This window comes from Periplaneta americana, chromosome 1 (genome assembly GCF_040183065.1).
Source record: "Periplaneta americana isolate PAMFEO1 chromosome 1, P.americana_PAMFEO1_priV1, whole genome shotgun sequence".
NCBI lineage: Eukaryota > Metazoa > Arthropoda > Insecta > Blattodea > Blattidae > Periplaneta > Periplaneta americana.
Window position 1 is genome coordinate 126,232,036 of NC_091117.1, and position 24,258 is coordinate 126,256,293.

A 24,258-nucleotide genomic window follows, 5' to 3' on the forward strand; every position below is an offset into this window, starting at 1 on the left:
GTCTACTTTCACGTATCTTGTGTTTTTGACGCACCCTGTGTGAGGCCTATTAAAAGTAATACACAAAATGTTTCTTAACTAACCGGGATTCGAAGTCCGGCACTACGACTTACAAGTCATGCGCTTTATCACTCGTACACAATAGATCTATTGCTTATCGTCGATCACGACTGCATGCCCTGTAGTTGCAGTGAAATGTTTAGTTAGTTAGTGAGGTTATTTCCGCACTTAGAAATGTTTAAGAAACCACTAGGCCTATTACGATTTTATTAACTTTTGCGAAAAAAGGCTTTTTATTCATACCATATGTTTATCTTTATCTAGACTTATTGTATAATGTTGCAGATTATCTTCTCTTTTCTTTTATTTCTTCAGGAGATTAAGTTTCGGTTCTGTAACTAGAGATCTTGGTGTAGACTATAATTATCCAGTTTACCTACCATAATTTCCCAATCATGAAATCATATTCCATTAAAATCAGTAATAAGTGTTTAAATTGCACGCTTTACATCAATCTTTTTGAGTGTAAAATGATAATGAAATTAAAGAAACGCTCGCGAGTGAACACAGCTTACACGATGATTCCCGAGCTATTCCGAAGTGGGATTTAGTCTCTGAACAGCGACCAGTTTCCGTGTCAAATAGTGTACATTTTGAAAAGTTCGAAGATTAAGAATCATTAATCGAAACGGGAACTGAATATTGTGGTACTCATGTTTGTAAATAAGATAATGGAGAATTTGGGAGTAATTTCCCCCCTTAAAGTTTTAAACATTTAAGAAGCATTGGTCCAAATAAGGTCATTAATTTTCAAAAGAATTGTCCCCAGATAAGAAAATGAAAAAGATAAAATTATATTCCAAATGGGGGATCAAAATGTTTGGGAATCATTGTTCCAAGTGAAAGACCGATAAGTGTGATAATTATTTTATTAGATGTGAAACCAGGAAGTTTGTCAATTTTTATTCTAGGCCTAATTGAGAAAAGAGAAAATTTTGAGAATAACTGTCTTAAGTAAGAAATCGAAAATTTGAGAAATTGTTGATTAAATTGAAATAAAGAAAATGTCGGTAGCCTATAAAATACTGACCAATTGTAAAGACAGACAAGTTAGAAAATTGTTGCCCAATATGAGAAACAAATAAATTTGGATGATATTCCCAAACGATAAAAAAGACGAAATTATTAACTGAAAGCTAAATATTGATATTTTAGAAAATAATTAACTGAAACAAAATGATCGACCCCGTTGGAAATCACTAACACTGAGTGAAAAGCTTAGAAATCGATCAACCAATTAATAAGACGATTTGAAAGTTTGGACATGCTCAAATCAAAAGACAAAGCATTTTGGAATTAAGGGCTCTGATAAGAAGATAAAATGAGAACACCGCAGTCGAAATAACTGACGGAAAAAAGATGATAATGACTTGGAAGATTCACTGAAACAAACAGAGGAAACAACAAAATTTAGCAGTTCCTGATCCAAATGAAAATACCAAAAGATGGGGAATTATTGTCTCGAATTAAAAGACCGAATCAGCAGCTCATTAATGACCAAATGTTTTGGAAATTGCTGATTAAAGCTAAAATATTAATATATCCGTGAATTAAACCACAACAGCCACCGGCGTAGCTCAGTCAACTAAGGCGTTTGCCTGCCGATCAGGAGTTGCGCTTGGACGCGGGTTCGATCCCTGCTTGGGCTGAATAACTGGGTTTTCCCAAACCATGGTGGGAATGTCAGATAATGGCAGGCTCTATATTGTGCACAGGGTTAGGATAAGGAAAAAGATTGTCAAAAGGGTATAGCCGTATTGCGTACATATACAGTCACTGTTAGCACATGTGGAACTTCTATACTTGCGGTCACTGCAATAATGAAAAACAAATTCCCTTCACACTTAATAAAAATATGTGCTTTTAGGACTAAAAGAACGCACTGAATGCCTTAGGTTAGTTTCACAGTCAAATAAAATATTAGTGCAATCATTCACCAACAAGAAGCGCTAAAATTTATTTGCTACAATAGCAATACTATTGGTTGTGGCATGGACTTCATTTCTAGTTTAGATAACGGTAAAAGAGCTCTTGGAGGTTTCAGAGCCATAGTGGGCCAAGCGCCATTTATTAGAAACGGAGAAAGCAAGGGTTAAAGTTAAGTAAATACCATAGTTTAATGAAGTTTGATATATCATTTAGTTTTAATGTGTATACTTTATATTACTTGCTATATGTTTCCATTGAATTATGGTAATAACTTCATTTTAACCCTTATTTTCTACGGTTTTAGTAAATGGCGCTTAGCCCATTATGGTTCTGAACCCTTCTCTTCTCCTAGCTCTACCTACTGCTTTTCATGCATTAAGGACACTATCTTTTATCAGTTGACCAGAAGTTTCATCAGACATTAACAATTTCATTTCGTACCAACTTTGAAGATATTGCAAAAATACCATATCCTGTGATAAAGTACATGAGGGTAGGCCCCCAAATGGGAAAACTGAGAGGTAGAACTTAACCTGAGGGGGATTCGATCCGGCATCGGAGCTGGAATCCGGTGTGGCTTAGTTGGTAAAGCGTCAGCACTTGGAGCTGAAAACCCGGGTTCTAGTCCCGGTACAGGAGATAATTTTTCTCTTTTCTATCCATCCTTCATCATATACCGTCATGGTCTTGGCTTTAACACCATTTGATAAAAATTGTCTACATAAATGTCCACAATTTTCACGATTATGTTGCTCTACCAATTCTTTTACTCATCATGTTCGTTAGTAAACATACGTGCACTAGAATTCTCTATAACATACACTGAGCTGTTTTCCTTTTCCACTTAATATTGTGTATAGAAATTTAAAACTTTTTCGTACCAATAACTTAAGATCTCTCTTACTTAATATTCAATATAGCGATGTTTATGTGAACCAATGACAAACGTCACACCCACTGCTGCTGCTTTGGTGACGCGACTGGATCGATGGACAACGAATAATGTGATCGTTACACCAGCTAGTGGTGAGCAGTGACTATGAGACAGCAATGTTTAAAATAACTTTCTGCGCTATGTGACTATGTGACCGTAATGTATAAAATAACATTGTACGCTATGTTTCAATTTGAAAAAGTAAAATTTTAACTTTTGTGCGCAATATACCCCACACCCCTGGTAATGTATGGCGAAACCTCGGCCTCATCTCGCCAAATATCTTCTCGCTATCACCACTACATCTACTCTAAATAACCTAGTAGTTGATACAGCATCGTTAAATAACCAAGTAAATAAAACACAACATTTTAATCACTAACTTAAAGTAAGAAGTGCGGAATGTTCGAATTGTTTTAAATGCGTCGTGAAAGTTCTGAAGACTACTCATAAAATTAATAATTCGTAATGACAATTATTTAGCATTCCCTATCAATTACGGAATAATATGAGTAGTCTAATAAAGGAAGAGTGAAGACATGATTGAATTATAAAGACAGGAAAGAGACGCACTCAAAGAGAGCTTCGTTGTGCATTATATCTCGCGAGAATTATCCAGAAACCAAATTCGGTTCTCTGTGATGAGAAACCATTAGTTAACTAAACTAAACCAGACGCTTGTACAGACTCTTATTATGCCACATTTCGATTACTGTGACGCTTTACTCAGTGATCTCAGGGTTGATTTAGCCCATAAACTGCAAAGTGTTCATAATGCGTGTGTTCGTTTCATTTGTAATGTCCGCTACTACGATCACATTTCGCCTTTTTTCGATAAATTATTGTTGCTCAGGTTAAATGAGAGGAGAAAGTTACATTCCCTTTCTCTCTTATACCGAATTTTGCACATCTCTGCTCCCTCTTACTTACTTGTCCGATTCACGACCTTTCTCGCTATCATAACTTAAAAACTCGGTCACAATATGATAACACGCTAGGAATTCCACTCCACATATCATCTCTTTATTCTTCTTCTTTCACTGTTGCTACTTCTCATCACTGGAATTCTCTGCCGCCTGAAGTCAAGGGCTGCCGAACTTATATATATATATATTTTAATGTAACTTAGAATTGATGAGTTGCCAGACCTTACGGGTTGCAAATTTTTAATGCACTGTATTCCACTGTATTTATTTTTTTTTGTTTCTTATTTTTATTGTGTGCTCATGTAAATCGTGTTTATTTATCACTTAACACCAATATGTATCCCACCTTGTTGTTTTTTTATTATTTTGTTATTATTAATCTTACTTTTTATTGTGTACATTTTATTCAATTGTCGGTTTCTCGTTTAAATATGTGAATCCTACTTACTTGTTATTTATTATTAATATGTATTCCAATGTGTTTATTTTTATTTTTACTCTGTACATTTTTTATTGAATTATCGGCTTCTGTTTTTGTGTGATTCGTATTTGATTCTAACAACATTAATATGTACCTATTCCACTATGTTTATTTTTATTTTATGAGGTAAATTTTTATGTACAGTAACTATCTCTATTGATCTCATTATGTACATAAATCGTATCAGTATGTATGCCCCTAATTTCTTAAATCCGATCCAGTTGTAAGTTCAACTATGTAAGCAAGTTTTAATCCTGGTTGAGTGTAAGAGAAGGCCTTACGGCCTGAACTCTGCCAGATTAAATAAAGCCATTATTATTATTATTATTATTATTATTATTATTATTATTATTATTATTAGTTGACTAAGTTATGGCCGGATCTTGATCAAATTTGAAATCATCTAGGCATACTACATAATATCGTAGGAATAAATTTCAAAATAAAATAAAACGCATCTCTTTTTCAGGCACGATTTAATTCATTACATCAACACAAGAATAGGAATGCACGCCCTCAGCAATAAATGTGATAATCGTTAATATTTTAACAAGAATTTTAGTCGAGTAATCATAATTCTATTGTTTTAATATGAAACTTCATTTTACAGCAATGTTTCACCTTGCGCCTATCGACATGCGTTGGATAGAATTCCCGGCCATAATAGATCTATTAATTTTATAATAGTATTAAATGTAATGAAAAACCCATCATTCTTCCTCGACTCAGTGATGTATAAACTCTCGAGCACAGCTTCAACCAATGTTTGAAGAAGATAAACGACCAATTCAATGAATGTCCATGCAGTCATTATCCTTTCTGTGGGTGGCACATATTAATGGCAACACTCGCTGGGAGGTTTGGTTTATTTGCCATCATTATCACTATATATTGTTGCCTTCTTTCACCTCCCGCTGCTTTTATATTGACTAGGTTGTTATTATTATTTAATGTACATTGCTTGTTATATGATCTTTCCATTTACTTTAAAAAGTTTATTAGTTTTCTTCACAAAGGGCTTTGAAAACATTTCAAATGTGCTTTGTAATCCAATAAAGTTCACTAACATTGCTGTGCGTTTCATTATATTATTTTTTAAGATTAGTAATAGATGGAATGATCAATTCTAGTATGAAGTAAATTTTAAAGTTATATAGTAGAAGTAACCCTATTACAAATCAAGTCTCCAGGTATCGATCAAATTCCAGCAGAATTAATACAAGAGGGTGGAAGTGCATTATATAGCGAAATCTATAAACTTGTACTTGCTATTTGGGAAAAGGAAATTGTACCAGAACAATGGAAGGAGTCCATAATTGTGCCTATATTTAAGAAGGGGGACAAAACCAACTGTGGTAACTTTCGAGGAATATCACTTTTGTTGACGTCGTACAAAATTTTGTCCAATATTCTTTTGAGAAGATTAGCTCCGTACGTAGATGAAATTATTGGGAATCATCAGTGCGGTTTTATGCGTAATAGATCGACTATTCATCAGATATTTTGTATTCGACAGATAATGAAGAAAAAATGGGAGTATAAGGGTACAGTACATCAGTTATTCATAGATTTCAAAAAGGCATATGACTCGGTTAAGAGGGAAGTATTATATGATATTCTTATTGAATTTGGTATTCCCAAGAAACTAGTTCGATTAATTAAAATGTGTCTTAGTGAAACTTACAGGAGAGTCCGTATAGGTCAGTTTCTATCTGATGCTTTTCCAATTCACTGCGGGCTAAAGCAAGGAGATGCACTATCACCTTTACTTTTTAACTTCGCTTTAGAATATGCCATTAGGAAAGTTCAGGATAACACAGAGGGTTTGGAATTGAACGGGTTACATCAGCTTCTTGTCTATGCGGATGACGTGAATATGTTAGGAGAAAATCCACAAACGATTAGGGAAAACACGGAAATTTTACTTGAAGAAAGTAAAGCGATCGGTTTGGAAGTAAATCCCGAAAAGACAAAGTATATGATTATGTCTCGTAACCTGAATATTGTACGAAATGGAAATATAAAAATTGGAGATTTATCCTTCGAAGGGGTGGAAAATTTCAAATATCTTGAAGCAACAGTAACAAATGTAAATGACACTCGGGAGGAAATTAAACGCAGAATAGATATGGGAAATGCGTGTTATTATTCGGTTGAGAAGCTTTTATCATCTAGTCTGCTGTCAAAAAATCTGAAAGTTAGAATTTATAGAACAGTTATATTACCGATTGTTCTGTATGGTTGTGAAACTTGGACTCTCACTCTGAGAGAGGAACATAGGTTAAGGGTGTTTGAGAATAAGGTGCTTAGGAAAATATTTGGGGCTAAGCGGGATGAAGTTACAGGAGAATGGAGAAAGTTACACAACGCAGAACTGCACTCATTGTATTCTTCACCTGACACATTTAGGAACATTAAATCCAGACGTTTGAGATGGGCAGGGCATGTAGCACGTATGGGCGAATCCAGAAATGCATATAATGTTAGTTGGGAAACCGGAGGGAAAAAGACCTTTGGGGAGGCCGAGACGTAGATGGGAAGATAATATTAAAATGGATTTGAGGGAGGTGGGATATGATGATAGAGACTGGATTAATCTTGCACAGGATAGGGACCGATGGCGGGCTTATGTGAGGGCGGCAATGAACCTTCGGGTTCCTTAAAAGCCATTTGTAAGTAAGTAACCCTATTGCAAATAGTAAAGGCCCACAGGATAGCGGGACATTCGCAGCTGTGCAATAAGCGGCATTACCAGTAGTAAGAAAATCAGTCCTACGTGCTCGCTTCTTTCATCACTGAAAAACCTCCCTGTTACTCATTTACAGTAGAATATGAGTCCATTCCAGAGCCATACAGTGAACAGAACAATTTTATTTGTGATTCATAAAAGTCCAATGATGTCATGGAAAGTAGACCTCGTTATGTTCGACTTTGTAGTGTAGCGACTTATACGCTACTCTACAAAACCCATTGCTTGAAAATTGAAAATACTTCTCTGTAGTCAAATAGCGTGATCGTGTTTCTTTAAGTTGAAGGGAAAGTTCAAATTAGTGAAGTGATTTTTTTAGAAGGATAAAAATTACTTACTTACTTACAAATGGCTTTTAAGGAAATGAGAAAATTGGGAAAGCTCTTTATATATGTTCTTTGTTAAAAAAAAGTAAAGTAAAATAAAGCAAAGTCAAAGGAAAAAGTGAAAATTCGAATGTCAATTTCATAATTACTATAGAGCATAGGCCTAATCGCCTTGCCAGACTCCTACGAAGAAGGATCGACATTCTTCTATAGTCTGCATACTGAGTCGACTGGGTCAAAACTACCAACCAAACAAACTAGCTTCTAAAACTAACGAACCAATCTACAAACCAGCCAAATTAACCTACAAACTCAGTCAAACCAACCTACAAATTCAACCAAATCAACCTAATAAGACAACTAGACTATAGCCTATCAACCCACAAAACCAATCAGTCAACCTACGAAACAAAGAAAATCAACTTTCCAGCCTACGAAACCAACCAAAGCAATCAAACAAACCAAATAAACCAAACCAGCCAAACAAACCAAACAACAATCAACCAACCAACCAACAACCAACCAACCAATGCAACTAATGTAACCAGCCCAAACAAAGGAACCAACGAGCAATCAGCCAACCATAGATTTAGGGAAGAAAATATGAAAACGAAGGCATTGGTGGAATGCCGGAAGTGTACATGAGCCTACTTTATGGTTGAATGATGAGATAATTGAGAGTATAAAGGACGTGGTATAGCCTTCAACTATTGCAACTTCAAATACACTGAAAACATTTACGTACTGTAGTTCGTTATAAATATGTTGATTGACGCATGTGAGATTAAACAATGCTGTCTCTCAAATACACGAAACTTGTTTATTTAACATTCCATTTACGACACATAACAAAGTCCAGACAAGTGCAGTTCCACATGCGTGACTGGAACTATTTTCAAGTAAGTACGGGGTATGCTTATGTAAATCCAATTTACTTGTTAAGTGTAGTTAATTTTTTTTAAAGTTAAATTCACACTTGGAATTCTACTTAAAGGTCCAATTATAGCGTGCTGGTAAAAAAAGAAAAGAAAAGAAAAACGCTTCTGAATGGTAAAACATACGGCACGAATTCAACGCTCTGCGTGTACATAGGTGGTGTCAGAAAGATAGCAATTATGAACATAATATTAAGTACTTACTGCACAAGCAATTGCGGAGCAAGTCCATGGTCTCTGAACGACCTCTTGCGAACTCCGCCTATTTCATGTGAAACCGATTCGCATTGACGGTAGTCCTTGACAGGATTATACAAACGCACAATCTTATGTCAAAGTCGGCCGTGGTGCACACATCTACTGTAAGATGCAACTTTAACACTTGCAGTTAGCTAAGATCCTGGTTTGAATTCTACGTATAGCACAGATATTTTTTCACTGTCAATGTAGGTAGAATAGACTATTTGTTCGTTGGCTGTGTCGTCTTACAAGGACGTTGGCATATTTATGTTTGTTAGTTGTCTGTGTTATGTCCTGTGTTATCTTACAAGGACGTCGGCATAGATGTTTGTTCATTGTCTGTGTCATGTCCTGTGTTATCTTATAAGGACGTTGGCATATTTATGTTTGTTAGTTGTCTGTGTTATATCCTGTGTTATCTTACAAGGACGTCGGCATAGATGTTTGTTCGTTGTCTGTGTCGTGTCCTGTGTTGTCTTACAAGGACGTCGGCATATATAGCCTATATATACATATATGTTTATTCATTGTCTGTGTCATGCCCTGTGTTGTCTTATACGGACGTTGGCATATTTAGGCCTATGTTTGTTCGTTGTCTGTGTCGTGTCCTGTGTTATCTTACAAGGACGTTGGCATATATATGTTTGTTCGTTGTCTGTGTCGTGTCCTGTGTTGTCTTACAAGGACGTCGGCATATATATATATATATATATATATATATATATATATACATATATGTTTATTCATTGTCTGTGTCATGCCCTGTGTTGTCTTACAAGGACGTTGGCATATTTATGTTTGTTCGTTGTCTGTGTCGTGTCCTGTGTTATCTTACAAGGACGTCGGCATATATATGTTTGTTCGTTGTCTGTGTCGTGTTCGGTGTTGTCTTACAAGGACGTCGGCATATATATGTTTATTCGTTGTCTGTGCCATGTCCTGTGTTGTCTTACAAGGACGTCGGCATATATATGTTTATTCGTTGTCTGTGTCATATCCTGTGTTGTCTTACAAGGACGTCGGAATATATATGTTTGTTCGTTGTCTGTGTCATGTCCTATGTTATCTTACAAGGACGTCGGCATATATATGTTTGTTCGTTGTCCATATCATGTCCTATGAAGGTTAGCATGTCCTATTGGAATCAGCAACAGTAGCAGCAGCAGAGTGCTGAGAACGCGAGGGGAGGCAGTGTCATTGTTGCATTGTTCCATAGGGGCACATGGCCGACCACCAAGTTTGGTGGATGAAATACTAAATTCATTAAATTCGAAACTACATGTAGGTGGGATTTTTTGTGACTTAGCTAAAGCATTTGATTGTGTAGACCATAGTATATTAGTAAAAAAAATTGAAGTTTTATGGTATTAAAGATGAGATGTTGGGTTGGTTTACATCGTACTTATCAAACAGAGAAAACAAAAAGTAGAAATAAATGTACCAAATAGTCATAAAGTTACTTATTCAGAATTTAAAAATATTAAACATGGTGTTCCGCAAGGGTCAATTTTAGGTCCATTGTTGTTTCTAGTTTATATTAATGATTTAGCCTTGACCATAAACAATTCATCCCATGTAATTTTATTTGCAGATGATACAAGTGTAATTATTTCAAGCAAACAATACGATCATTTTATAAACACTTCTAATACAGTGCTGAATCTAATGCATGAATGGTTCCATGCAAATAAACTAGCACTTAATGTTGATAAAACCAGTGCAGTCAAATTTAGTACACACAATAGTGCTCAGGTTTCCTACAGTATTCGATTAAATGGAACTCATCTCAAAGAATCTATAAGCACAAAGTTTCTTGGTTTAGAATTGGATAATCACTTGAACTGGAAAACGCATATAGAATGTATTACTCGTAAATTGAGCTCTGCCTGTTATGCATTAAGATCCTTATCTACTATTGGTGATATAAACTTACTTAAAATGTATACTTTGCATATTTTCACTCTGTAATGAAATATGGATTAATATTCTGGGGTAACTCGTCTGAAGCTAAACAAGTTTTTGTTTTACAAAAGAAAGCTATAAGAATAATAGCCGGTGTGCATAAAAGGACCTCATGTAAAAATATTTTCCGAAACTTAGAAATCTTGACTTTACCTTGTGAATACATTCTTTCCCTAATGATGCTGTATATTAAGAACCAAGATAAATTCAGTACTAATCAAGACATTCATCATATTAATACAAGACATAAATCAGATCTTCATCTACCCTCTGTTAGTCTAAGCTGTTTTAAAAAAGGAGTTCGCTATTCATGTATAACAGTCTTCAATGCACTGCCTAATTATCTTAAAGATGTGAAGAACCACGAGAAAAGGTTCAGAAAAGAATTAACCAAATTTCTACATACTCATACCTTCTACACAATTGATGAATTGTTTATGCTTGTGAATTGAATTATTCTACTTAAATGACATGTACAATTTTATATAGCTCAACTAAAATATGTTTTTATATTGACTTAATCTGTTTACTATGTATTGTATTTTTTGTTTAGCATAACTGATTAATTGTATGTACTGTAAATTGAATAGTATACTGTATAGGTCAACTGATGAATTGTTTAAGCTTATAAATTGAATTAATCTACTTCATATGAATTGTATAGCTTAACGAAAATAAGTTTGTAAATTGAACTAATTTGATTGTATATATTTGTATAGTTTGGCTGATGAATTGTATATGTTCTTAAAATGATTACTAGTCTGTGTAGCTCTACTGAAGAATTGTATATAGACCTACTGTAAATTGAATGGTAATATGTATAGCCCAACTGATGAATTGTTTATGATTATAAATTGAATTAATCTACTTGATATTAATTGCACAAATTTGTATAGCTTAATGAAAGTATGCTACTTTGTATTGTATATATTTGTATAGTTTTGGCCGATGAATTGTATATGCTTTAAATTGAATAGTAATCTATATAGCTCTACTGATAAATTGTTTGTGTTTGTAATTTGAAGTAGTTTGCATGATATGTATTATCAATTTCTGTATATCACAACTGGTTGAATTGTTTATGCCTTAAATTTAATTAAATTGTTTTGTATTATAATATAGCTCAACTTATGAATGATCGTTTGCGTTTGTAAATTTAATAATCTGATTGGCTATGTATTGTATACTTTTAGTAGAGCCATCGATGTAGCTCAGTCGGCAGACCCGCTGGGCTGCTGATCCGGAGCTGCGTTCGGGCTTGGGTTGGATCCCCCTTTGGACTTTGGTTTCTTCGGAGGTTTTCCCCAGCCGTGGGACTGAAGCCGGATGGTCTATGGCGAGTCCTTGGCATCAACCCCTTTGATTTGATTACTCCCTTTGATCTGATTACCTGGTTGGGTTTTTCCGAGGTTTCCCACACCGAAAAGGCAAATGCCGGGTAATATTTTGGCGAATCCTCGGACCTCATCTCATCTCACTACATCTCGCCAAAATGTAAAAAAAATGTAAAAAAATTGTACAAAATTGTAAAAATTGTAGAAAATTACTAAATTGTAAAACTATAAAAATTTGTAAAAATTGTAATTGTAATATTGTAAAATGTTGACATGTTCCACATCTTAAAGCTTCATTGCTCATGTAAGATCTATGGAATAAAATAAATGAATGAATGAAAATGAACCCACCCATCACTACCAATCCTTCAAAACGAGTCTTTCCTCTCTCCCGTTTTTCTCTTTTTTGCTCTTTTTTGTCATACATTTCGCTGATGACGTCAGGACGATGCAGAAAGTGGTTTGGATCTATATTCCTGAGATGTCCCCATATTAACATCGATCGGGTCGCATTACTTGTGTCATAGAGCTTGTAGAAAAGTTGAGCGGTTCAAAACCTATGTTGTCTTAGAAGGACGTCGAAATGGATGTTTGTTCGTTGTTCTGTGTTATCTTAGAAGAATGTCGGCATGGGTGTTTATTCGTTGTCAAAGTGGTATCCTCCGAAATCTTACTGTAGGTGTAGATCCTCATGGATGTTTTTTCCAATGTCACAGCATTTCCATGTGTCCGTTTTGTATATCCGGTTCAAAAACTGTGCAAATAAGAAATTAATCTATGGTTTTGTTATACAATTATGCTTTCCTGTTGTTGCACAACATGATAAATTGGAATATGAAATCTCCATGTTAACCACATTTTCTTCAGTTTTTTTCACATGGCTCTAAAATGGGTACTTCAACTATGTGTTTGGAATCTGTTTGATACATCACTTAGGACATTAAGTAAAATTTCGAACACACTACATCCTTCTATATCTATCATGTTCAAAATATAACTTTTTACTCCAATTTCTGAAGCTTTTTTACTTTTCATTTGAAGCTATTAAAATCGTACATATTCTAAGATTGTAACCATCTATGTTGCACCTTAACAAGTATCAATGATTTTTCTTCATGTACATATTGCTTTTAACAAAAAAGAACACCTCAATGATCTTTAAATGTATCTGTTTTATATGATTTTTAGAATCATTCTTAAAACTTTTACACTTGTCATTTCTTTATTCAGCAACATAAATAATCAACAGACAGTTTGTCACTTACATGAAATAAATTTATCACGACGTCATGTCCCATATCACACAGTTGACGTCATTCGCTCTAGCTCATCGTCGCTCCTAGCAACTTTCCTAATGACGAACACATACAGGATCACTGGTTGTTTTTCATAAGTTACAAATTCGATAAGGAAATCTTCCGAAATCGTCCCCTTGAAAAGTCGTATATGGCCAGTGCTCTGAAAGGAAACTCAAATACAGAAAATAGCTGCAAGTATAAAACATATAAATTACGTAAAAAGCTTTCGATAATAGCCTGAAACCTGGATTTGAGTAACCTTTACATCAGGCTGTTGAAGCAGACAGGCTTGACACGGCTCTTTGAGCTCCTTTACTTCTCAAAAGCTAGACCTCTACATATAATATAAATATTCTGTCTTATAGTCTCTTTAACATATTATTAGGGTATAATAAATTGGCAGATAGTTCAACACATCGCTGATATCACGTTATGGAAGAAGTGGATGAGAACATTCCACTCCCATGTAGCGTTATCTATCTGGATTTCTATTGGCAATCCATTGACTTTTCTGAGCCAGAGCCGGTGTGAACTATGTTTTACTTGTTAATGATGTTATCTTGTTGACGTTTGGTCAATCATATCGTGAATACTATTTAGGCTAGTTATAGGCTATTATCAATTTGTCTTATTGTAAAAGGTGTGCAATATCTAGCTACTTTCACTAGAAATTAACAGAAAGACAATCAGGTACTAGTAAATGGAAATATTTTGTTACCATTTGAAAACTATTTTTGTGACTAATGGTTGTATGGACAGCTAAGTTTTCAAACAATATTATTTTGCAATGCTTATCAATCAGTGAGCAAATTTTCAAAGCTAATTTCGACCTGTTATCATTGGAATCTCTCTTGTTAGTTAAGTTGCTATGTGGATTCGAGCCAGCTCTAAGGCTTATGATGTACTGAACTAATTTAAACACTTTGCATTTCCAACGAGATGTGCAAGTAGTTTTTCAGGTAAAGACACCTTAAATCTGTCTCTGGTAATTTCCTCAGGGATACGCGTATTTTGAAATTTGGAAACAACATTCTATGTGGAATGCTAATGGTATGCTAAGGGTAGTAAATTCGAGTGCACGAACGAGTTACTGCCACGATGTGTTGTAATAAAATAATGGAGATTCTTAAATAATGAGTATATATTTCAAGGCTCTTTTCATTATGGCATTTTATAACGATGCATAACAGTTTTTTTGGTTGTTGATTTGAGATGAAGTTTATCATTGAATTTTACGTATTTTATTAGTATGCTATCAAAAACGGAGAACAGAGCTAATAAAAACGTCATTATTTATAATACATAACTGTGGATAGTTCTTTGTAAATGATACATGAACAGATCGATGTTCATCAGAGTTATTCAGATACAATAGGTGTCTTCGACAGTTCCATTCATTGACCTGTTTTTTTACATTAGATTTGTAAGACTATTAAACTATTTATTTTCTATGACAGTGGCGACCTTAGATGAGCTGGACGCATAAAATGTATGCAATCGATGAATGATGTTTCTCTTGTCTTTAAATAATTTTCTTGAAATAAATAAAGAATAACTAAATCACGATAAAATGAAATATTCTTATGAAAGTCAACACTTTCATGATGTTTACTGCTGTGCGAAAGTTTTGTGTTTTTGCATCCTGTTATAGATGAAATATCCGAAGTTTCAAGGCTACGTATTGATTACATCATCGGGGAAGACAAGGAATTATCTGCTAAAATCATACTAGTCCCAGAGAATAGCTCTTGGTAACGAATTCCTCTGATACTTGGCTTGGTCTCCTTTTCTCCATATTGAAGGTGTCATTTGTTAGAGGAGCTTGGAAATAATTCTTGCACTTTTCGACTCAACTCCTCTACGTGTACCCCTTCTCTAACCTTCACGGTTTCCTCGTGATGTCACGCAAGCTCCACACAAGCAAGACTTGGCGATAAATGGGTCTTCATATTTATAATTGGAGGAAAACATGAGATACAGAAATGAATAGCACGAGGTCTGCTACATGTGACTTGTGCCTCACAGAAATGAAATGCTGTGTTTAGTACAATCTTTACGGTTTTCCGGGGGGCTTCTACCGCCATATCGTCCATCTCCTTTGATTAATACAGTTATAAACAGTACTATTCAGGCCGTGTAATTATTTAATTACATTATATATGAGGTTATTATGTAGTGCAACAGCAGTAAATCACACAGATCGAGATGGAACCAAGTTTCCGAGCAGACGGCAAAACTATAATTCCAAATAGCGGCGTTTTGGCCGACCTACATCACAAGTCTTTGAATAAATTACCCTCTGATTACAACAGAAATTCACAGATTTCCCCTGCAGCCATTTCACATATAGGCCCTATAGGCCTATACAACTTAGAATTTCTAATACACATAATTTACGTAATTTCATGATTGTCTTGTAACTGAGGAAAATAGTTACCGGTACAACATAGCAATATAACATCTTCATACTTCGGCCAACAAAAACTTATCACAGATTCTTATATTAAAATTATGAGATAGAAGCTGAAAAAAGTGAATTTAAACGTAAGAGTTTTGATCAAGAAATGATCACTGGAAGTGAAGAATGTCTAACAGACTCAAACCTATAAAAAGTATAACGCCATTTGCACTAAATGTAAAAATTAATCAATGAATAGACAATATGTTGATTATTATGAAGGATTTATGAAAAATAGACAAAACAGAAGCGCTCAGATGGCTATACGAAGGTAAAATAAAAGGTATGATTTTGTTTTTAATCGGTTATTTGACGATGCTGTAACAACTGCGCTCTTATCTGGTGTTGATGAAATTGGTGATACCGAGAGAGTACCTTGGCGAGATGAGTTCGAGGATTCATCATTGGATTATCTCACTCGCTTTACAGTTGGAGAAAACATTCGAAAAATCCAACCACTTAATCAGTCCTAGCGGGATTCGAGTCCACATTCGAGCACAGAATAGGAGCACAATTCTGTTTTATAACTCCTGTGTTGCATGGGGCTATAAGTTCCTTATATGTGTGATTAAATTCCACTAAAACGAAGAAAGATTTACAACTAGAGATTGATAATCATTTAAGAAACAAGGACGATTTCCAACTAGCCTATAGAAGATTTCAGGTTAAGTAAAAAGCATTGGTTTCTTTTATTCTAACTTCGTCGTCTTATTTCTACGTAGTTGACACAGAAATTCATGAACAAAACCACCTAATTCCAACAAAGCTCAGTATGTTTTTAATGCCGTGTGTGGTATTGGTTTAAAATAGGGTTCCATTAATTTTGTAAGTACTAAAATTATTATAAGTTATTGTACGGATGCCATTCAGAGACAAAAGACTTCTAGATGCAGAATATGGACATAATTCGTTCGACAGTTTAGGAGAAATCTGTGTACCTTACATAGGTAGGTGACCACAATCACTTTTCTGTTTAAAAAATGACTTTCAGTGTATTAAGTATCGAAACTGATGTTTGCAACATCACATTTTCTCCTTATATTGAATACAACGAGTCAGAAATGTCTATTTTGAATGAAACAATATACATATCACAAAATAATTCATATACTTCAACTGATGGATTGTATAACATGCTTGTAAATTGAATTAATCTACTTGGTATGATTACAAATTTTTGTATAGCTCAATAATTGATGATTTCTTTATGCTTGTAAATTGAACTAATCTGCTTGATATGTAGGCCTATTGTCTATTTTTGTATAGCTCAAGTGATTGAATATTTTCCTGCTAATCCGGAGCTGAGCTCGGGCTTGGGTTATATTCCCGCTTGGGTTGATTGTGTGTTTCCCTCCCCCCCAATCGTAAGACAAATTTCAGGTAATCTGTGACGAATCCTCGGCCTCACCTCAACTCGTCGAATAATGGTAGGTATAACTCTTGACTTGTTCTACATCATGCTTCAATGCTCATGTAAGATCTATGGACTACAATAAATGAAATGAAAATGAAACATTACAATTAGTATTTGTGTAAAATACATTAATTACTGCAATTGCAGTTTTTTTTATAAAACCGTTTTCAATGCTCCCACTTTGGTGCAGTTTGACGAGTGTATCCCCAGCATCTAAAGCAATAGAACGTGTCCCGCATTTCACCAAGTTTTGATAATTGTAGTTAGGTATGTATTTATTAACACTGAAAGTGGGCAAACATTTGGTGACAGTGGTAATTACACACAATTACAATTAATCATAAAATAACCTAATTAATAAGTGAACCTAATTTTTCATACAACCTACCATATGTATAGGCCTTACATAAGTTTTACATTGATACTGATATCTTTCATTTCACTCTCATCTCACTCACTGCACTGGCACTATGACACATTTCACTGACACTATAGAACGCATTTCACTGACACCATATAAAACATTTCACTGACACTATAGAACACTTTCATTGACACTATATTATTATCACTGATCGAAACTATTCACTGCCCTGTAAACCATACTTCACTGACTCACCACGCTTCACTGATACAATAGTTCAGATAAGATTCCGTAGAATCATAATTATAAACAGAACTACATTAAACTAAGCATTTCTAGGGTAAGACCCTCTTACAAGCTATTTTAAACTAATTTACAATTCAAGTCAAGGGAATAAACTAGTCAGGCTAAGTAAATACATGTCACTGTAAGTAATCTACCGTAAATTTTTAAAATTTACACTTTATACTCAACTTCTTAAGTTATTTTTTAATCTCCTTTAGGAAGGACAGTCCTCAAGACCACTGCAGGTAGGTCATTCCAATTATCTATCTATCTATCTATCTATCTATCTATCTATCTATCTATCTATCTATCTATCTATCTATCTATCTATCTATCTATCTATCTATCTATCTATCTATCTATCTATCTATCTATCTATCTATCTATCTATCTATCTATCTATCTATCTATCTATCTATCTATCTATCTATCTATCTATCTATCTATCTATCTATCTATCTATCTATCTATCTATCTATCTATCTATCTATCTATCTATCTATCTATCTATCTATCTATCTATCTATCTATCTATCTATCTATCTATCTATCTATCTATCTATCTATCTATCTATCTATCTATCTATCTATCTATCTATCTATCTATCTATCTATCTATCTATCTATCTATCTATCTATCTATCTATCTATCTATCTATCTATCTATCTATCTATCTATCTATCTATCTATCTATCTATCTATCTATCTATCTATCTATCTATCTATCTATCTATCTATCTATCTATCTATCTATCTATCTATCTATCTATCTATCTATCTATCTATCTATCTATCTATCTATCTATCTATCTATCTATCTATCTATCTATCTATCTATCTATCTATCTATCTATCTATCTATCTATCTATCTATCTATCTATCTATCTATCTATCTATCTATCTATCTATCTATCTATCTATCTATCTATCTATCTATCTATCTATCTATCTATCTATCTATCTATCTATCTATCTATCTATCTATCTATCTATCTATCTATCTATCTATCTATCTATCTATCTATCTATCTATCTATCTATCTATCTATCTATCTATCTATCTATCTATCTATCTATCTATCTATCTATCTATCTATCTATCTATCTATCTATCTATCTATCTATCTATCTATCTATCTATCTATCTATCTATCTATCTATCTATCTATCTATCTATCTATCTATCTATCTATCTATCTATCTATCTATCTATCTATCTATCTATCTATCTATCTATCTATCTATCTATCTATCTATCTATCTATCTATCTATCTATCTATCTATCTATCTATCTATCTATCTATCTATCTATCTATCTATCTATCTATCTATCTATCTATCTATCTATCTATCTATCTATCTATCTATCTATCTATCTATCTATCTATCTATCTATCTATCTATCTATCTATCTATCTATCTATCTATCTATCTATCTATCTATCTATCTATCTATCTATCTATCTATCTATCTATCTATCTATCTATCTATCTATCGATCCATCCATCCATCCATCCATCCATCCATCCATCCATCCACCTACCTACCTATCTACCTACCTACCGACCTATCTACCTACCTGTCTGTCTGTCTGCCTGCCTGCCTGCCTGCCTGTCTGTCTATCTATTTAATTTATTAACTTATTCATTTATTTACTTAGGCCTAACTACCTAGCTAGTGGGTAGAAATTAATATTATAAAACAAGAATGTTTCTAGCCAGTACCTTAAGAGGCAGGCTCGTGTACGATGTGGTCTTAGCCAATAACATAACATAAAATTTACAAGGACAGTTTATTAAATACAGTAAGTAACTTAATTCAAAACAATAAATAACACACAAGAACAAAAAAAAAAAAAAGAAGAAAGAGAAAAAGAAGAAAAAAAACATGAATGCAGTCGACAGGAATAAAAGATAAAAAATACACACATTTGTTAATATTATATATCATAAATAATTTTATAAATTTATTTTTTAAATGCTTGAATTTTAAAATATTTCAAATTTGGAAAATGGTTTGTAATTTTATTATAAAGTCTTGGGCCGAAACTAGCACCATGTTTAAGAGCTGCACTTGTATGACATTTAGGCTTAATTAATGGGAAAGTAGACTTTTGTATTCCAGTACGATATTCATGTCGATTAGATTTATGTTTTATTTGATTTCTGTGGTAGTAAGTTAGTAAACTATATTTGTAAATTTCTTCAATAGTTAATACTTTAAAATCGGTATAAATTAAATTTGTTGGGTAATCAATATTTTTGGTTAGACAAATTTTTATTAATCTTCTGTGTAATAAAATTAATGGATTAAGTACAGATGGTGCTACTCCACCTCAATTTATTATACCATATTGTATTAATGATTGCAGTAAAGCTAAAAATATTATTCTCAATTCCTCCTTAGTGATAAAATTTCGAAATATTATGAATTTATAAATTGTCTTTCTTATAGGCCGACTTGTACATATTTCTATTTAAAAATGAACATTTACCTACATCCGTTTTCTGTTTCCTACATTTGATTTTAAAATCATGATCGTTCCTACAATAGTACGTTAGCTTCTCTCATCGAGCCGTTATGTTTACCCATGCTTTTTGACCTAGCTGTGCTCTATACAATGATGTTATTCTAGTTTTACTACGTCTGTTTTCCAATGTTTCCCATTTAAGTTCTTTTATCGCATCATTCCCGTGTCCTCTTTTACCTTTAACAAATTTAGCTGCCCTATACTGGATTCTTTCTGAGTAATTTATCTGATATATTCTATAGGGATCCCAACATGTAGGTCGCACTAACTTTAGATATGCTATTTACCTCAATTTGGGGCTAGCCTTTTTCAAGATACTTATAATAAAGTGAAGTGTCCTCCATGATTTTACCCATAACATTATCAATATGCTCTCCCCAAGAAAGTTTAGAGTTTAAATTTAATATACTCCTAGGTATTTACAACATTATTATTGGGGAATTACAACATTGAATTCGTAGTTTATACTAGTTTCCTCTAGGGTTTTACAAAATGTTATAGATTACAAAATGTTGTATTATCAAGTAAGGTATTTTTAGCTATGGTGTTATAGGCCTAGTTCTGTGATCTTGGCGAAGAGTGGAAGGGTTGATGCATTACAATTTACGTTGGAATCATTTTGAAGATTAGTAGCTGAAGAGTCAGATTCCGTAGCAGTTACCACAATATTGCTATCTCAAAACATGTTTAAATTGACTTTTTAGTTGTTTGTTTAATGAAGCTGTATCAACTAATCAAATGCTATGTAAATTAGCGTGGATGAAATTGATGATAGCGAGACGGTATTTTGTTAGATGAGACCTAGGTTTCGCCATGAATTACCTGACATCTACCTTATAGTTGGGAAAACTTCGGGAAAAAACAGGTAGACTAATCAGCCTAATCGAAAACGAGCACACTCGCGAGCGCAGCTCCTGATCAATAGGCAAACCCGCCCACCGCCTAAGCTACGCCAAGTGACAGCGCTCACATTAACAATAACTTTTACTCTTACGGTAGTCTTTGTACAAGATTTTAATATTATACGACTAATAGAGACTTTGTTAACAAGGTAAATATGTTTGTCGTAATGATAACGGTGGTGGTGGTATGGTGGTCGTAGTGGTGGTGGTGGTGATGGTAACGGCAATACTAGCAGTAGCAGTAGCATTAGCAGTAGCAAAAGTAGTAGTAGCGGTGCGTAGGTTTGGATTCCAGTTAGGATATGTTGTCATTGTGACGTTCTACATGTTTTAAAAATGAAAGTTATACCTATCCCACACCATTGAAATCCTTTGTTTTAATCTGCCTAATGTAATAATAATAATAATAATAATAATAATAATAATAATAATAATAATAACAGCATAACAAAATCGACACTAAACAACATGAAAATAGGCCTAATACCGTAAAAGAAAACAGAAAGTAAAATACAGTGGAATATAGTAAAAGCAACTCATTTAGTACAAATAGTTAATATGGAAAACGTAAGGAAGAATATAAGAAAATGGACTGTAATAAAATAATAATAAAAACGAAATAAGAAAATTAAATAAAATTCACAATAAAAAGGGTATGATAATAAATTCATCTGGTGATCAAGAGAACAAAAAAGGGGAAAGGAAGGAAAAGAAATATTGTATGTATGTATGTATGTATGTATGTATGTATGTATGTATGTATGTATGTATGTATGTATGTATGTATGTATGTATGTGTGTATGTATGTATGTATGTATGTATGTATGTATACAGTATATATATATGTATATATATCTATATATATTTACAAAACTATCGCAGAGAAATGGACTTAGAATTGAAAGCAATCTGAATTGAAAAAGTGCAATTTTAGTTTATTTTTGAAACTAATATGTGGTATTACAAATAATTCAGCAGAAACAAGAAAATACCTGATGGAAATAAAAGGCCTAAACCAGAATAATTACTTGTTAATAGAAAGAAAAGCGCTGTAAACCTTCAACACGGAGCAGTTTCGCACTTATGTGGCCAGCGAACATCTCCCTTGCAACTATGTAGTCTGTATCGGAGCAACGTGACTTCCATATTGAATAAAATGTTTAAGCAGTCAGAGACAATTTCTACAACTAGAAAGCGTACTTAATGTTGCGTTGTTTGAGTTCTTTCACATCAATACAGAAATTCTTATTGCGTAGAATGTAGACAAGCACACTTCAGTAACGCAGTATATATGTTATATCGACAGTAAAATGATTTCATGACCAGTAGCGAATTTCCGATTCATAGCTTTAGAAAGGATTCATTCCACTGCATTTCCATTCATGTCCATGTCCCTTTATATTTTTATGAAGAATGTGAGAACAAGAACGCAAGAATTCGAAGAAAAGTGGTTAATAAAAATGGTCGAAAGTAATTTCAATTCATATCATTGAATTCGTAAACGTGTCATATAAACTCCACATATTTTCTTACGAAATACAGCTTAGAGAGCCATTGTAAGGAAATATGCGTCAAACGAATTTTTTAGATATTGCTGGAAAATCTGCCGGATGAAACAACGTACATCTACTACCGGCGCGTGTAGAAATTCTCTATGAAAGACTTCAGTAATCTGCGAAGTCATACTCCGATAATGGTGATAAATACCTGTACCATGCCTTGTTTCTAGTGAAAGATAAAGTTTAGTGGTATGTGCCGCATAGCAGAGTAGACAGGTACATTTTGGTGCATTAAAAGGTACTGAATATTGAATCTATCTTAAATAAGAACAAATTAATTGAAGTCATTTTGGCCTGAAATTTAGATAATAATATTAGTCTAATAATAATAATAATAATAAGAAGAAGAATGATAATAATAATAACAATAATATTAATGTAGGGTAGAGTAGCATAAATCGCACCGCTTACTAAATGGCACCACTGCTAGTTTAAAACAAGTTACTGTAGTAGTGTAGCAACTAGTGGTATTGTTACAATCTACCTTATGAACTTCCACCATGTCACTTGATTTCTGCCACTTCTTTGTGCTAGCAACGTGGTGACAGAGTATTTAATATAATCGCTCAGGTGGATGTACAGTATATTTAGCTAACATTTTGTAACTAAATAACGAATTTGTACGCAAAGGAATCCATAATCTTAAGATGTTATTGGTTAAAAGAAATATTAAAGAACATTTAATTTAGTACGATTTTCGAACATGTGGTGATTATAGGCTAGAATGAAGGAAATAATTACTTATGACGTAGTTTCTTAATTCTCACCACTTTGTAGGTGCCTAATTCACACCGGTGCAATATGAGCAACTGTAGCAATTCTAGCCGTACAAAAGAAGGTCAAAAAATTTTAACTGAACTAGGAATGCATCAGGTGGGTGCAATATCAAGTGATGAAAAGAGCGTTAATACAACAAGTGTGTGTTATACAAGCGCACCAGGTATTTTGTGCCACCTATGAACATTTTTAAACGTCAAACAGTGCATCCTACATTATCAGCCGGTGTTCTTCCAGGATCGTTATTTGTTTGCTCTGATTCAGGTTACATCAACGGTGAACTATTTGTCGAATAGCTCAAACATTTTATTTGCCACTCAAACCTGCCATAGAAAAAAGTGCTGCTTCTGTATGTCCACCTATACGAACTATTCCAAAAATTTAGAAGCTAGATTATCTCGGGAAAATGATGTGCTCCTATTTCAGCTTCCTCGTCATAATACTCAGAGGCCCAGCCTTTAGATGCTTCTATCTTCAAACCATTTCAGACAGCTAAATCATGAAGCAGTTCTTAGATGGCTTCGAGATAATCGTGGAGAAAAGGTGACGCAGTTTACAATTTGAACTGCCTGGTGAAGCACATGGCAAATGTGTAATAATAAAAAACGCATTCAGAAAGTTTAAATGTTAGGTAATTTATGCTCTATTTTTTCAATTTCATTTGAAGATGCGTTACTCACTTTCATTAATTTCAATAAACTTGTAATCTGCATTTATTACATTATTCATATTAAATACTGTTCAATATCAAAAGCTTTCCTTCATCCTGTTCCCTGCAGTTAAAAAGATG